The 17016-nt window shown below is 43.8% G+C and overlaps 1 protein-coding gene across 4 annotated transcripts in view; it reads right to left on the bottom strand.

Moving 5' to 3' along the window:
• MRAS (muscle RAS oncogene homolog) overlaps positions 1-15563 on the bottom strand; it is a 65971-nt gene extending 50408 nt beyond the window's left edge. For 2 of the 4 annotated variants that reach the window (XR_004647676.1, XM_034785754.1), the window contains exon 1: positions 10469-10688. The gene's annotated coding sequence lies outside the window, so the exon portion shown is untranslated. Of the gene's footprint in view, positions 1-10468; positions 10692-13829; positions 13900-15469 lie in introns of those variants that run through there. The other 2 variants (XM_034785755.1, XM_034785756.1) reach the window with 2 other exon arrangements.
• Between the last annotated feature and the right edge of the window lie 1453 nt (positions 15564-17016).

The following is a 17016-nucleotide window of genomic DNA, read 5'->3' as shown; positions in this document are numbered from 1 at the left end:
GGAATACTTGCTGAACAAGCTGGTATTCCTCTTCTAAACAAACTTCATTGCTTTGATTCTCATGAGTTTTAAGTACTTGTGGTGAACTCCTCAGTGGAATGTTTCACTGAACCATATTTAGACTGTCTTCACACTTTTCTTTTTTATGCAGTTTTTCCACAGGATAACTAACATGTTAGCTATCCCATGGTAAAATCCTAGCAGAGAAAGAGCATCTGTAGTTTTGTTAGGAGGTAAATTAGGCAAGGACAATCATGTGCTGGTGTATAATGTGTCCAAGCTATCTCAAAAAAAAAGTAAAGGTCCCTTGACTCCACTAGGATTTTACAGTGGGATAGCGAATATGGTAATCGCACTGGAAAAGAAAAATCAAACACTTTTTTGCAGTGAAGTGTCTTGGCTTCCATCATTTGGCCTGCAGTGTCTCTCCAGGTAAGGATCCTACTGTGCTTTGTATTCTTTCTGAGCTAAATCCTGAAGTCAACAAGAATTTTGACACTGAATTCAATGGAACTCCGAATTCTCTCTTGCGCAAGGACTCCCATTGCACCCACAGACTTTGTGTGTGCGCGCGCGCGCTTTGACAAGGTCTCAAGGACACAGCCAAGATCTGCCTCAGTCTAGATCTTATCAGTCGAAAGAACTTTAAACAGCTATTTTTTACCTTGACCATGTGAGCCGTAATACAACATAAGCTGGTTTGACAAGATCTTGACAAGTTTCTGGATATACAATTCTTTCTATTAAAAAGCACAGAAGCAGAATAGTGATGGTACAGATTCCAGCTGCCTTTTAGAAACCAAAAATCAGGGCTGCTAAGGGACAGGATTATTTCCTGCCACAGCGTGTTTCAGTTTAACCGCTGCAACCCTCAGCATTTTTGGGTCCATGTCCTTTTACCACATGTAAGCACTGCCTGAATTCAGTATACACCCAGTCTTAAGGAAGGGGAAAATGACAGTTCAGTCAGTCAGTTCTGCCCACTGTGCCAATTTCTCCATATTTAAAAATAAAACACAAACGCTTTTTAGTTCATTGGCTTCTAAACAGTGTTTAGTGCACAGTAACCCAGGGATAATTTGCTGTAATTCATAATCATCTCATTAGCCAGCTTCCCATAGTCTCAGTCACTGCTATCAGAAAGTATTTTTTAAATTGTATCAGAAGGTGACTTTCACGTCGGACGGGTTATAAGCTTATGTGTGCTCTGGTCATAGATTGAGGCACAAGTCAGCCTCTGTGCCTCAGTTTCCCCATTTCTAAAATGAGGATAATGATACTGACTGCCTTCGTAAAACGCTTTGAGACCTACAGATGAGAAGCACATAAGAACTGCACATTATTATATATTATAATCACATTTCATAACCTCAACCCTCAAACAACTCCAGTGGCTCCCCATTCATTTCAAAATCCTGGTCAACATTAGCAATTTTTTGAGGAAGTGTTATTATTTCATATTAATTGCATATGTACAACCCCCATCCCTCCAACTCCTCCCAAAAGTCTTTCCAAGATTGCTTACTCTGACTACCTCATCTTTTTCTCCACTCCCCCCTGTTCATCTGGGCTCTTCATCTGTCTTTGTAAGTCTCCCCAAGCTCATTTCATCTGGCACAGTCATGCTTCATCTACCTTGTAGATTTTAAAGGCCACAAGGGACCATTATGGTCCTCTTGTCTGACCTCCTGCATGACACATGCCAGAGAATTCCACCCAGTGATTTCTGCAGTGGGAGGAATTATTCTTCCCAAGTTGTAAGGGAATAGACCCTTCATCCAGTCTAAATCCAAAACATGGTCTCCTTTGCTTTTACATCCTAATGTTTCTCTCCCTTTGTTATTTGCCTCCAAGTCTGCAGAGCATATTGGGATAGAGAAACCCTACGAAATAAGTCTGCTTTGCTTTTCTCATCAAGGGTATGTCTACACAGCAGCTGGGAGGTGGAATTCCCAGCTCAGACACACAAACATGTGCTAGCTTCGCTCATGCTAGTGCACTAAAAATAGCAATGTAGCGGCAGTGGCTCCGGCTAGTTGCTTGAGTGTGTATCTAGGACTTTGGATGAGGTTATACTGGGGCAGCGAGACGAGACACCCTGTCTGCCACGGTGGCCGGGCTGCTATTTTTAGTGTGCTAGCTTGGGGGTATGTCTACCTGAGCTGGCAATTACCCCCGTCCCCTCACAATCTGCAACAAAGCCATCATCTCAAGAGCAGACTGTCTTGGGGGGGTGGGGTAAGAGGGTTTGGCTAAATCATCTTAAATTCTATATCACGTCATGTTATTTTACTTTCACCATTTTAAATATAGGGAAGTGAGAGAATAGGCAGAAACTGCTCTTCTATTTAATCATTCAAATCCCAAACAGAAACAGTTGTGCGAGACTGCAAGAAGAAGCTACACAGACTCATAGACTTAAGGCCAGAAGGGACCATCACGATCATCTAGTCTGACCTCCCACACATTGCAGGCCCCAGAACCTCCCCTCTCCTGGGGGTCTCAGAGCCTGGGCTCCAGCCAGAGCCTGAACATCTACACTGCTAATTTATAGCGCTGCAGCCCAAGCCAGCTGACCCAGCCTCGGAGACTTGGTGCCACAGTTTTTTTAATCGTAGTGTAGACATACTCAGTGTCTCTGTCTCAGTTCCCTAGCTATAAAAAATAGGATAGTAGCACTTCCCTATTTCACAAGGGTGTCCTGGGTATAAATCCACTGAAGATTGTGAAGTGCTCAGCTGTTATTGTAATGGAGGCCAAGTAAGTACCTGAGATCAGTATTAAAGAAATCAAACACTGTAAGAAAACTGAACTCTTATCTGTCCAAAACGTGATTACGGAACTGTTGCAAGTATGTCGATTTCCACTGATAACTGCATTTGGACTGATGATTTGAGAATTAAATACTACTAAAACATAAATCTATTATCAAACTATGGGAAGCCACAACACTGGTTCTCTTTGGAGAAATGCTTGATTTAGTTCTGTCTGCGATGCTGGCCGAGATATCAATCATCATGATAACTGTCTTTTCTAAGTAGCTTAAGAATGTTTCCATACATCTTCCAGTCAGGGTTATGGACAATTAACAATGAACAAGTTCCACTGCAGCTGTTTCAGCAAGTTAAAGAATGGGCATTGCCTGCTTCTCAGACCTGTCTAGCAAGATTATCCATGGTAGCCATGTTTTTAAAAAGTCTGCTATTTTCAACCCTTTCAGCCATTCTCTGGAAAGAGAGTACTTGTGGCACTTTTTGCGGATACAGACTAACACGGCTTCTACTCTGAAATCTGGAAAGAGAGGCACCCAGGTTTATCTTGGAATAGAGAATTTAAAGAAACTAAGTCATAATAAATCTTCTGGTAAACGTTTTCAGAAGTACCTAAGTCCCTTTGAGGAGCTGGGCCTTAAGTCAATGGGAAATTGAAATCAGTGCATCACTGAAACCAATAGGAGTTAGGCACCTAAATACCTTGGAGGATCTGCAGCTAAGTGACTTTGAAGCCTGATTCCCCATTTCAAGATGGACTTAGGGTTTTAGGCTCAAATCCCAAAGAAACATAGGCATATGTTTTTGAACATGTTATCCTTTACAATAATTAAGCAATCAAGGTTTTTAAAAAAAAAAAAAAAAAAAAAGAGATTGTTATTTGTATCATCATAGACTAACAACAACAAGCAGCTGATAAATAAGTTTTTAAACTAAGGAACCTATTCTCTTCTTACTTCCATTGGAGTAAATCAGGGGTTATGTTACTGAAGTTTGTTACATCAATGCAACTCTGAGATTAGAATTGGACCCAAGGTAGTTGGACCCATACAACAGGTCAGATCCTCAGTGCAAGTCAGTGTAGCTGAATTTCATTTCTCCCTCATTCAGTGTACATTAGTGCAACCCCTTTGACTTCAATGGAACCACACCAGTTTACACCAGCTGAGGAGCTGGTCCATCATGCTTTAATCAGAAAGATTCCAATTGCCAGTTAATCTGATAAAGAGACAGTGGATCCATAAACACCCCAGCCGTGCTCTTGTCTAGTCTCACACTAAGTAGAATCTAGTCTGTATTTGGCAAGGTAAACTGAGGTTCTCATCTGGCTGCTGCAGGAAGAGCTATCGGTGATCCAGCAGGAGACATTTTTCTATGGTTATGAAAATCCTGGGCCCCCCTCCATCCCAGGGATAAACACCCATCTCCTTGTTAACCTGAAGTACCAACACGAACATATTTGGAAGTGAGCTGCTGCAGGACAGACTCTACGTGTCCAGACTCTCTAGCAATAAAAAGGCTTCTATGATGAAAAATCATATTCAATGTATTAAGTTACACCTCAACTATTTGGAAAGAATTTATAACAGACCTTTCAGGGTTTCGATGGTCACCAGCATTCTTATTTACAGAGCAAAAGCTGAACTTGCAGGCCAGTTAGAGTCAGGTCATTTGTATCCCCAAAACCAGAGCTGTGTCTTGGAGCTGGAGTGAGCAGGCTACAGGCATTGCATTTCCTGGGAAGCCAGCACCGTGCAGGGCTACATCACAGGGTGCGATTTAGAAAACTTCCATTCGACGTCAACGGGCTAAGCTCTGTGGTTTGTAATCAAGCAGTGGAGACAACGGCAATGGAAATAAAGGATGTCGGATTTTGGCCACAAATTACCAAGTTTTCAGAAATGTTGAGCAGCCACAATACAGGGGGAATTCTCTCCTGGCCAATTCTGTCTGGTGCAAAGTGGACAAGGTCTGGAGAAACCAGCCCCAAGAGTTTTGCTGCTGCAGCAAAGAGCAGAGGCTGAACACCATTTTGAAGGAAATGCTATAGTAAAAGCTATCCCGCGATTGATCTACCTGGGGTACGTATATGGCCCCGTATACTGTAGTATCAGAGCACCTCACAATCTAATGTATTTATCTTCACAACACCCCTGTGACGTAGGGAAGTGCTGTTATTCCCATTATATAGATGGAGAAATGAGACACAGCAAGGCTAAAGCCCAGATTTCTAAAAGGTATTTAGGTCTTGCTCCTCTCAGCGTTGCCATGCCTTACTGATTTATGAGCCTATGTTTCATGTTCAAGTGTCTAAATCTCGTTTGAAAATGAGAGTTGGGTGTCGCCATACTGAGGGTAGCAAGGCCTAAGTACCTTTAAAAATCTGGGCCTAAGTAAGTTGTCCCAGGTCACCCAGGAAGTCTGTGACCGAGTAGGGAATTGAACACAGGTCTCTCACCTACTAGGCTAGTTCCCTAACCACCGGACCATCTTTCCTCAAATGAAACTGCTGCCAGCTCAATACATGTGAATGGTTTGCCATCACTTACTGAAAAAATAACTAACACACAAACACGGCCAATATGAAACCAGATTACCCATAAAAAGACCGTAAACTATTAAAAAACAAAAACAAAACCAAGCTTTCCTCCAATTCCCTCAATAGTTACCTCACTGGATCTCATCATTCCATCATAGTTATTTCATCACCACCTGGCAGCGGACAGCTAGTCCGTCATAGCCCCATGCAGATTTTCCCTCCATATCACTCCCTCACCAATATTTGCCCATACGTAGTGACCACTTCATTTGATTCTAAAACAGCTAATCAGACTCAAATCTTAAAACCAAAGAGGAATTATTTTGGCGAAGTTCTCTGGCCTGTGTTATGCATGAGTCGAACTAGATGATCACAACGGTCCTTTCTGGCTTTTGTATCTAGCAATTTATTGCTCCCTTCTGTTTGGAAAGCTCTGTATGGCCAAGCTTATTGTAAAAGCTGCTGAAGCCAATGGAGTTACTCTGGATTTACATTGACGTACCCAAGCAGAATCGACCCACTGAGATGTTGGCTGCCTCGGTCTCAATCTTGGATTGTCCCCTTTGCTGTGTTTTTCCTGTAGCTAGTCTGTGGTGGTGACATTTGAGGATGGCTGCATGGTTGTGTTCTCTCCTCCGAAGGATCTTCTCTGTTCTCAACTGCAGTAGCAGCAAGAAGTGCCATCGCCCCTAAGCTGAGCAGTGTATGTTCCTCCCATCTGCCGATTTCATGCCAGTTCTGTTTTCAGTTAGTTTGAATTCTCCAAATCCCCCGTGCTCTATATTTCATTAACTTTTCAGTGCCTTAGACATGGAGAATAACAACTTGGATTTTTAAAAGGCCACTTTCAAGTTATGTGTCCGTAAGTTTTAAGATCATTTCTCTTTCTCGGCCCAGTTTATAATAACCTCCTGGAGACCTGAAAATGAATTCCTTATCAGAGTCTCTTTCCCACTGCCCCCTATATACTTTGTCATTACAGAGTGGCTTCTGAAGACACTTGTCTCATGTCATTGTTATTATGGCCTCAATATTATTTGTTACAGTTGTGTCAAGAGGCCCCACTGTATTAGGGGCTGCATGTATACATAGGAAAAGATAATCCCTTCCTCCCTGCAATTGAAATAGACAAGACAGAGAAAGATGTACCATGCAAGCAGAAGCTGGGGAAATAAGGCACAGAGAAATCAAATGATTTAGCTAAGGTCACAGTGAAAGACTGTGGCAGAGGAAGGAAGTGGACCCAAGTCTCCTGAGTCATAATCCAGTGCTTTAATCACAAAACACAGCCTTCCTCCTGAGACCCACCCTTCTTTCTTCAGGATGGTAGAGCTCTTGGGTGCAAGAAAGCAGGCTAGACTGGAGAGAGGGTCCAACTCTTGGAGAGCTTCTTCTTGTTTCCCCATGGCCGGAACCAGTGGAACGAACCTCACACAAGTGGGCTAGACCAATTAGATAAAATCCACAGAACATCACATTCTGAGGAAAGATGGGCTGTTTTAAGAGGACGGCTGGGCCTGAATTATGACTCAGGAGTCTTGGCTTCACTTCCTGCCTTATTTAGCATGAAATGCATCCCTATGCACTGAGCCAATGCAGAGGCACGATTTTGAGAGTTTAGGTGATGCCTAGGGCCTTGTGTTGACCCCCACTACAGGGAGGCAGGAAAATAAAAGAAAGCAAAGGAAAGAGAAAAAGAAAAGAAAAAGGACAGATACAGCAAACACCACAAGTTCCCTCGCCACCCTCACAAAGACCTCCAAAATGGACCGTGCAAACAGAATTATCAGCAGAGCGGAGTGTCAGCCCTGCTAGGCATGAGTGGGACTCCTCAGATCACCCCAGAATACTCTGTGGTTTGAAATAGATGTGAAAGTTATCCCCGGTGTATAAAACCATCTCTGTATTTTGTGCCAGAGAGTGCAAGGGAATCTAGGGCAAGATGCCAGTTGTAATGATTCATTACACTCATTTGCACTACATTCATTTGGACTTACATCAATTGCTTCAGTGCCAGTTACAGCACTAGTGCAGGTATGGGGCAGCAGTCCTGCCAATTTGGAAGAGTAAAACATCTTCTCCTTCAAGTTTTATTTTAAAAACCGTTCATCTCTCTCTCTCTCGCTCACTCCCCCCTCCCTCCACCCCCAAAATGTCAATGTATCTTTTTCAGTGCCAAGAGGGGAAAAAAAAAAAAAAAATCTCTTTTGGTTGCACTGCCAGTTTTTCCTCCCTGCTTTTGCTAGGTTCAGTCCCTTTTTTTTTTTTTTTTTTTTTTAAACAAACAAACACACTCTGTGAAAAAGGAAAGCTTTGTTTTTTTAATTACTTCTGTCAAAATCTGGAGCTTGTGAAAACCCCCACCAAATGCTCCAATAAATACAAACTGCCTTTCACATCATTCCAGAAAAGTGGGCACCGTTGACTTCAGTGCAGTCACGCCCGAGATGAATTTAGCCCACTGTGCATAGTCAGGCTACACATGGTATTTTGTGGGATGTACTGGAGCGATGGAAGAAGGAAGTCAAATAATGAAAGGAAGAGTTATGAATAATAGCTGGTGCTGAACAGGCTTCTATCTCTCCTATTTTTGCACCATTATTTAGATGGACATGGTCAGTTTAGGTTTTGGGAACTGAGTAATGGAGAAAGGAATCCATCTTTTTTGTTGAGAGCCCATTAAACAGCATGAGCTAGATTTCTTTTTTAAATTAATATGTTTTTTCTTTCCTCTGCAAAGGGTCTTTTCATCCAAAGAGTCTTTCTATCAAGGAACAAATTGATTGAGGCCTGCTTTTGCAATGGTGTCTCCTGTGCAAAATGGGCTTCAGGTTCAAGGCAACACAGAGGGGGAGTGAGCTTCCAAATTCATGTAAAAAAAAATAAATAGAGAAAACCGATTATCGCAGTCGCAGGCCCCAATCCTGCAATCAGATTGGTGTGGACAGCTCCTTGCTCCTATGCAGGGTCCCATTGACGTCAGTGGCGCACTCCGCAAATAAACATTCAGCGGCACAGATCTGACCGCAAGATTGGTGCATTAGATGTTACTGGTAGCTATTGTATGAACAATATTTTCCAGATCAGACAAATATGGTTTTCCAGTTGATGGCGCCCCTTAAAAGTTGCAATAAGCCTGGTATTAAAACTGTAACCTTAAATGAGACCCGGTAGCAAATGGCCAAGATACTTAATGTTAGGTAACTAAAGTTGAAAATTTTGGCCAACTGACTTTTCACAGAGCAATGCTCCAGGATTGAGGTTATTTATTTGCATTGCAGTAGTTCCTTGAGGCCTCAGCCAGGGTCTCATTGTGCTACAGACTGTACACACAAAAGCTTACAGTCTAAAGTCTCCATCTTTCACCCTGGAACTGTTGGAAATTTATATATAAAATCATTAGAGTAACACTGACTGTTAATAAATCAGACTTTCTGCTGCACGGTATGACCTGGTGATTAGAGAACAGGATGGGGAGTCAGCCATCCTGGATTCCAATTCCAGCACTAACCTTTCCTGCCTCATCTTGAGATGGTCAGTTAACTTCTCTGTGCCTCAGTTTCTCAGTCTGTAAAATGGGGATTTACTACTTTTGCAAAGTAAAGTTCTTGGTGGAAAGTATCATTACTAATTCACAACACCAGTAGTCACAGATACAAGTTGAAGTAGTTGGGGAGTTTTCAGATTCGCCACAAGTTTCTAAAACTTTGTCCCAAGGCAAATAAGAGGTAAAGCCAATTAGTTGTCTTATTAAATATATTTTGCATTGTCTTTGGTAACAAAATGTTTCCATTATCTCTAAGACAGAAGCTTCTGTATCTACAGATCCCATTTAGAAGTCTGGCAAACTACTCTGGGCTCTAGAACCAAAATACAAAATGAAAGGCTCCACTTCCTAGACAGCTTTCAAATATATGCTGTAGTCCAAAACCAGCTTAATATAAAAGACAATGAAGCGGGGAATTTCAGAGATCTAGACATCTACATCCCATTAAAGTTAATGATACATAGGCATCCAAACCTCCTAGGCAGCTTTGAAAAAAAACATATGTAAGCCTGAACTTACTGGTTCACTCTTGTGAGAGAGAGAGACAGACAGACACTTAGTAAAAGAAGGTATTTAATTTACAGATTATCACTAAGAATCTCCCCCTGCCCTGCCCCTCTATACTTTGGGCACTATCTTTGAATTTTCATTACAGATAATCAGACCCACTAGGCACATACCTTTAAAAATAAATAATAAATAATAAGTAATAATAATAATAATAATAATAAAAATCACATCAATGGAAAAAAGAAAGTAGCAAATGTTCAGTGGTGTTGGAACAATTTGTATAGTTGGGGTGTTGAGAGCCACTGAACCAAATTGTAAACCCTGTATAGGATGGAAACCACTTCAAGCCAGGGGGTGCTGCCACACTCCAGCAGCCCTAGTTCCAGCTCCCCTGAAATATTTTTGAGACGGTGACCCTTGTTGTTGCCTCCAAAATCACTATTGTGGATAAGTCACTTCTTTCTGACACTGACTGTAGAAAAAGAGAAAGTGATATGGCCCAGGAATCTCTCTCCATGGAGGAGTCTATGAAACGTGGCTCATATAGACTCAAGGGAAAAGTGTCCATAGCGACCATGTCTTGCTAGAAGTAACAGAAAATAAAGGAGAATGCCACACACTACAACAAAGTTTGAGCTGGAAAGTAGTGGGTGTTTTAGAAAGAAAAGCATCTTTAGATTGTTGGGAGATGAAATGTTTCTTAACTGAGCTGTAATGCTTCACTGTCCTTTCAAACCTCAGCTCACTTCTCTTTTTAAAAAGAAAGTGTTTTAACTCCCACCCACAGAACTGCAAGGGGAACTTCAACTTGTTTTTGCTTCTCAACAGCAAGTTTGTTCATGACACGTTTCACACACACCCCTCTTCAGACTCAATACAGGAGGGGATCACAACAGATCTGTCCATTTTACACAATCCGACATGGAGCAGTATTAAAAGAAAGCTACACGCACCAGCCCCCCTGCCTGCCAACACGAGGTAAAGAAACAGCTGTCAGGTCAGCCTGTACAAGCCCAGCTGATAAGCCAAGCCTTCTATCCTAATGAAAGTGCTCACAGGATTCAAGTACAACACTCAACGAGAACAGTTCATTGCACTCACCAGGCAGACCCAAGTCTTGTCCTGTCCCAGGGAAAGTGCCCTGTCTGGATCCAGCTGCTCCTCTCTCTCCTACAGTATCCCCATGCCTTTGGAGACCCAGCAGTGCCTGAGCCGTGAGGATCGTTAAACCCCCACCATCATCCCTTTCAGGCTAATTGCCCCAGCTGCCCTTAAAGCTGCAGCCGCCTCTCTGCAGGCAGATTGACACTCCAACCATTCTTTATATTGCAAGATCTGCGGCTAAAAATAGAACGGCTCTAAAGGGGGAGGCTGGGTGGGTTAGTTTCTAATTAGGCGGGCAAAATATCAGCTGTTTGGGGTCTTCTGCAAACAGGCTGGGTGCTGCAGAGCCGCCAACCCTTCCCCACTGGGGCCAGTCTCGTCCCGAGGGGCAAAGTTGCTCTGTAGATCTGATCAGAAAAAGCCATGGACCCTCCCTGTGAGAAATGGACTAGTCCGCCTGGTGTACTCCAATGAGTTGGCTTTAAGGTGGACTGAGGGGTGGGAAATTTGGCAGTGGGACCTTAAGGCGTTTCTGGAGTGTGAGACCATTTCATTAGTCATCCAGAATCCAGACAGAGCTATTTACACGCGGGCTTGTTCACTGGTTTTGTCAGATAAATGAAGCGAATGGATTTTGGTAGCCCTAAGAATTTTCTACCTCGTGCAGCACAAAAGAAATGATTATTTATTGAGCACAGTCTGAAACACCACTCTGAATTCACAGCAGGTGCTCTGATTGAACAGGGGCTGGTTCATCAGAACAAGATCTTGTAAAGAATTTTTTTAAACTTAGCAAGTTGATCAGACACTGAAGTTTTATTTAATATAGCGGGGCCCCTCCTGACAGGAGTGGCAGGGATATTAACCTTTCGGTAACCCTGACCTATCTATTTGTCTGGGGCTGAGAAACCAAATCAACCGGTTGTGTCATAGGGTGACCAGATGTCCCGATTTTATAGGGACAGTCCCAATTTTGGGGTCTTTTTCCTATATAGGCTCCTTTTACCCCCCCAGCTCCTGTCCTGATTTTTCACACTTGCTGTCTGGTCACCCTATTGTGTCACATCCTCATTATACCCATAGTGCTGAATGCTGCCAACCTCAGCCAACTACTGTGTTCCCGGGAAGTGGAGATCCGGGTCCTGTAAAGCCCATCACACCCGAGTAGTCCTTTTCACTTGCCTGGTCCTATTAAAGATGCTGAGATTTGTTGCATCAGTGAAGATGACTTGTGTGAATAAGGGTTTGTAGGATCAGGCTCTGATACCGCCCTTAATACTGTAGTATCTTGGGCCACAGTCAGGGCTGGCTCCAGGCACCAGCTTACCAAGCAGGTGCTTGGGGCGGCCACTTCGGAGAGGGGCAGCACGTCCAGCTGTTCGATGGCAATTCGGCGGATGGTCCCTCACTCCTGCTTGGAGTGAAGGACCTCCCGCCAAATTGCCGCCGCAGATCACGATCGCGGCTTTTTTGTTTTTTTGTTTTTTTTTGTTTTGGCTGCTTGGGGCGGCCAAAACCCTGTAGCCGGCCCTGGCCACAGTTCATCAAGATACTTAACCCTGCACCTAACTTTAAGTAGCTGAGTAGTGTCCTTGACTTGAGGTTAGATACTTAAATATCTTGTTGAGTCAGGGCGTGTCACTGAGTTACAAGGGTTTGGTCTATGCCCTTAACCAGTCTCCTGGGAGTGACACTAAATAAATGGAGATATCCTATCTCCTAGAACTGGAAAGGACCCTGAAAGGTCATCGAGTCCAGCCCCCTGCCTTCACTAGCAGGACCAAGTACTGATTTTGCCCCAGATCGCTAAGTGGCTCCCTCAAGGATTAAACTCACAACCCTGGGTTTAGCAGGCTAATGCGCAAACCACTGAGCTATCCCTTCCCCCTAATATGCCATGCCCCAAGGACCCACAATTCCACAGGGGCAGGCTCATGGCCTCCAAGACTCTGAGACTGGACCTTTGGCACCAGCAAACCATGTTTCTCTCCATGGCTCCTTGCCGCAAATCCAGCCAAGTCAGACTCCTGCGGGAGGCTGTTACTGTAGCTTTCAGGTTGCAGTGCTCTCTATACTTGCAGTGACACAGGCAGCCTTTTCCAAACAAGGTAACTGTTTATTAATCACCTGGCAGGCAGAATCGGGAAGTCCTTAGGTCAGCAAAGTGAGGCAGAAGTCAAGCCACCGTCCACCCTGGCCAAGCCAGTGCTATTAAGCTGTGATGGACTCCTCTCTCCCCATCCCTAACCTCCTCTGTCTCCTACTCAGTTCCCAAGTACCACCTGCTGGGGTTTCCTGCTGGTTGGTGTTGATTGTTCAGTCTTTGGGGCTTTCTGGATCCTCTGTTGATTAGGGGTTGGTTTCAGCCAGTTCTGTAACAGCCCTATTCCTTCCAAGCAGAGAGCTAGGTGACACACAACCTCATGCCTACTGGGCGGTTTCAGCAGGAGGGTTAAATCTTTTTTACAATGCAAGGTGCAGAGGGAAACTGAGGCATGCATAGGATTTATACAAATATTTCAGAAAATTCTCACTTTGTCACAGGGCCTGTCTGCCTTATGTTTTATTAAGCAGATATGTAATTCTTGGGTTCATACACAGAGTTACTTAGGAAAATGAATGCTCCCAACTTGCCCGCCCCATACAGATTACTTGTGTGTATAACCCTAGAGAACCTACCCAAGATGGGGTTTCATTGTGCTATGTCTGCACATACACATAGCAACAGATAGCCCCTATCACAAAATGCTTACAATCTAGGCAGGCAAAGAATTGGAGAAATGAAGTATTATCATTCTCATTTTACAGATGGGGAAAGATACAGTGAGATTAATTGACTTATCCAAAGTCACAAAGGAAGTCTGAGACAGAGCGAGGAGATGAACTCAGATCTCCAGAGTCCCAGTTCAGTGCTTTAACCACAAATCTTGCACCCAAATCTGAGCCCCGATCTTGCAAATCACATACACACAAATATAACCCATGCTGTCAAGGGTACTAAGTGAATATCTCAGAGCACACTGCAAACATCTAGCCCCACAAAGCCCCTGTGTGGTAAGGAAGTATTATCCCCAGTCAGATGGGGAAAATATGGTACAGAGTGAGTAAAGCCAACGTTTTCAAACTTGGGTGCCTAAATCCAGGCACCCAAATACATATTTGGGCCCCTAAAATGGTCTGATGGTCAGAGTTGCTGAGTACTCACTGCTCCCATTGACCTCAGACATCTCTTTTCTTTGAAAACCAGGCCACTTTGATTTAGGCACCCCCATAAGGATTAGATGCCTACCCTTAGGCCACCCAGGTATGAAAGTGTTGGCTTAATTTGTCACACCACAAAGTCAAGAGGAGAACTTACATTTCCTGACTCCTGGGCTTTAGCCGTGATTGTTCCAATCAGGATATATGCCTCTCTTGTTTCACATCACCTACATAAAATAAAAAATAAATGTAAACGGGTAAAATGAGAAGTGACAATCCAGCTTTCATCTAAATTCTGGCTGCTATCTGGGGCAGCAGCAGCAAACTATTCCTGGGACATACTAGCTAAACAATGGGATGTAAATTTCTCCTCGGGTTGAGGCCTTACATAATGTGATGTCTATTTCAGTGCACTTCAGTAGGTTGCAGAATCAGACTGTCACACTCAAATAAAGCTGAAGATGTTCTATTCAACGGAACCTACAAAGGACACTTTATCAGTGAAGAGATCTCCACTGCTGGTCTTCTCTATAGCTAGGTTATGTAGTGGAACACTGAATAGAGCTAGTCAAAACTTGGAGGAAACTTTCTTTTTTAAAAAAAAATGAATTTCAAAACTGGCAATTTTTGGATTAAATTTTCACGAAATGTTTTCTTTTTTCCAGTCTGCTCTAACACTGGATTTTAGTTTCCTGGCAGAATTTGACTTTTGATAAAAGTGGCTATAAACCCTCTGAATTGGCAAGGGCGAGGGGGCCAGCAGATTTTGTTTACCAATGGCGTACATTATTTGGACAGCATATTATTCCGCAGTTAGGACCATAACTATCTGTGGCCACATATAGATGCAGTCAGCACAGTCACCAGCAAGCTGCATATCTGTAGTATCAGTAAATTGCTTGAAGTGTGAGCAGATGACTCAGAGCGGTTGGAAATGGCTTCCAGAATGCCCAACGGCTTGGTCAGCAGTTCACACCTAGCCTGTGACCTAAAGTCACATTTAGTCAGTGGCCTGTGTGAGTTGGTGGTCAAAGTCTAGTTCCTATGGAACTGGTGTCTGCATAACTGCTGGCAATCACCAAGCAACCCTACACTCACAAAGTGGTGAGCATTTCATAAAGAAAACAGAATTCAGGTACGGAGGGATTGTATGAATCAAAGTTAAAAGAAAAACACTTTAAAACAACAAGAGAGCCAAATCCTGACATCCTCACTCCTATGCAAACCTCCATTTGACCTCATTGATTAATCAAGCATGAGCGACGTTCCATTGACTTTGTTCCGTTTGCTTTCGGCGGAAATATTTTCTAATTGTAGGTGAGATTCCTATTGCCTGAAGGGTGTTAGTTGCATGTTAAATTGGAATCATCTCGGCAGTGCGTGCACGCATGTGTGTGGGCGGACACACGCATTTGTGATTATCTCCAGAGTGTAATGCGGGGGGTATGTGGCGGAGCTAGGTGGGCTGCTTACATACAGTATGTGGTGTTCTCTTTCCATTAAGGGGTGGATTCTGGCTGCAAATAGCCTTCTGGAGGGATACTCCCGAAAAGCATGGAACTGGCTCCCATGCCAGCCCCCCCAGCATAGGGGAGGGTGAGGGAATGGCAGGGGTGGTGAAGGCATGTTGCTGTGCTATGCTACACCAATCTTCCACTGGCGTACAGTCCCGTGAGGCCATGCAGAAGCAGCGATCTGTAACTGACCCCTTGATGCCCCCATCCCTACCCATACACACGCTGCCTTGTGCTGATGGGAGCTTTGCCACAGAGAGGAATCAAGCCCGATATTACTTACATGTGTTCTCTAACAAAGTCGGGAGAGTAGCACCAGGAAGCCAAGCCCAAAGACTGCTCTGCTTTCCATGCGTGATTGGTGTTTTGTAAATAACCTTTTTAAATGGAGAGGGGAAAAAAAGCGAGAGAGAGAGACAGCGTGAGCTAGAGACACTCAAATCAACCACACTTGGAGCTCCTGACTGCTTGGGATCTGAACCAAGCCAGTGCGAGAGCTTTGCTGAAATTATAAATGTTACCACTGTGAAAATAGTTCAACTCTCAGCTAATAATGGTCCCTGGTTCATAGCCCCGAAGGACAATCATTGTTTAGATGGCATGGGAACCGTGCAGCCAGGCTATACAAATGACAGCTTAAACAGCCCACGACTTATCCTGATAAACTGGTGTTTAATGCCTCGCACTGAGTGCTGGTTAGTAATAGAGGACACCTAGTGGTATTGAGATGTAGCCGCATGTGGCGATGGACGTTTACATGTGACTGCTAAAGAAATGGGCCAGGATTTGTTGATCATGATGGGGTCTGGGCTGATTGTAACATTTACAAGAGCTTTATGACAAGCTGATCAAGGAGGATCCTTTTAAGCAGATCAAGATGGAAAGAAGAAACAACCCATGTGACTGATTTGGCTATTAACAAATTTATGCAATGGTTATAGAGAAGCAGTTAATAAATACCCTTTTGGTCTATAAAAACAACAAGGAGTCTGGTGGCACCTTAAAGGCTAACAGATTTATTTGGGCATAAGCTTTCGTGGGTAAAAACCTCACTTCTTCGGATGCATAGAGTGAAAGTTACAGATGCAGGCATTATATACTGGCACATGGAGAGCAGGGAGTTCTCTTCATGCCCTGCAAGGAGAGATGGGCACATCATACTCTTGATCAGTGAGATACTAATAGGAAGCAAAAGAAAGCAACTTGTAAGGAGGGACTCAAAGGTTAAATCAGAGGATTTCTTTTGGGCCTCTCAGGGCTGCCCAGAGGATTCAGGGGGCCTGGGGCAAAGCAATTTCGGGGGCCCCTTCCATAAAAAAAGTTGCAATATTATAGAATACTATATTCTCATGGGTGCCCCTGCAGGGCCCGGGGCCTGGGCCAAATTGCCCCACTTGTCGCCCCCCCCCCCGGGGCAGTCCAGTCTTTATTCTGATCCTGATTTAGGCTGATTTGCCCCTCCATTGCCTCTTCCACGTGACACTCTCCATGTGCGTCACAAACAGTACACTAAGGTTCACACAGCATTTTTATAAAGTAGCTATTGTAACCCCCGTTTTACAGATGGGGAAAGTGGGGCACAGAAAGATTATACGATTTACCAAGGTCACACGGATCCAGGAATGGCACTTAATTCCTGACAACCGGTGCTGGCCACTGCACCATCTTCCATTTCAGTCGAACTGCTGTGGAAATGGGACGAGTTGAATTCTGGGCCAGAACATCAGCTGGTGTAAACTGACACCCCTATTCACTTCAGGGCCCAGATGTGTCATGTATGAAAAGAAAAAGTGTCCATGTTTCCTTTCACAGAATACCCAAGAAAGATAA

The sequence above is a fragment of the Trachemys scripta genome, chromosome 11 (genome assembly GCF_013100865.1).
Source record: "Trachemys scripta elegans isolate TJP31775 chromosome 11, CAS_Tse_1.0, whole genome shotgun sequence".
NCBI classification, from domain to species: domain Eukaryota; kingdom Metazoa; phylum Chordata; order Testudines; family Emydidae; genus Trachemys; species Trachemys scripta.
The sequence above is the reverse complement of the archived record's forward strand: the minus strand, read 5'-3'. Positions and strand labels throughout refer to the sequence as shown.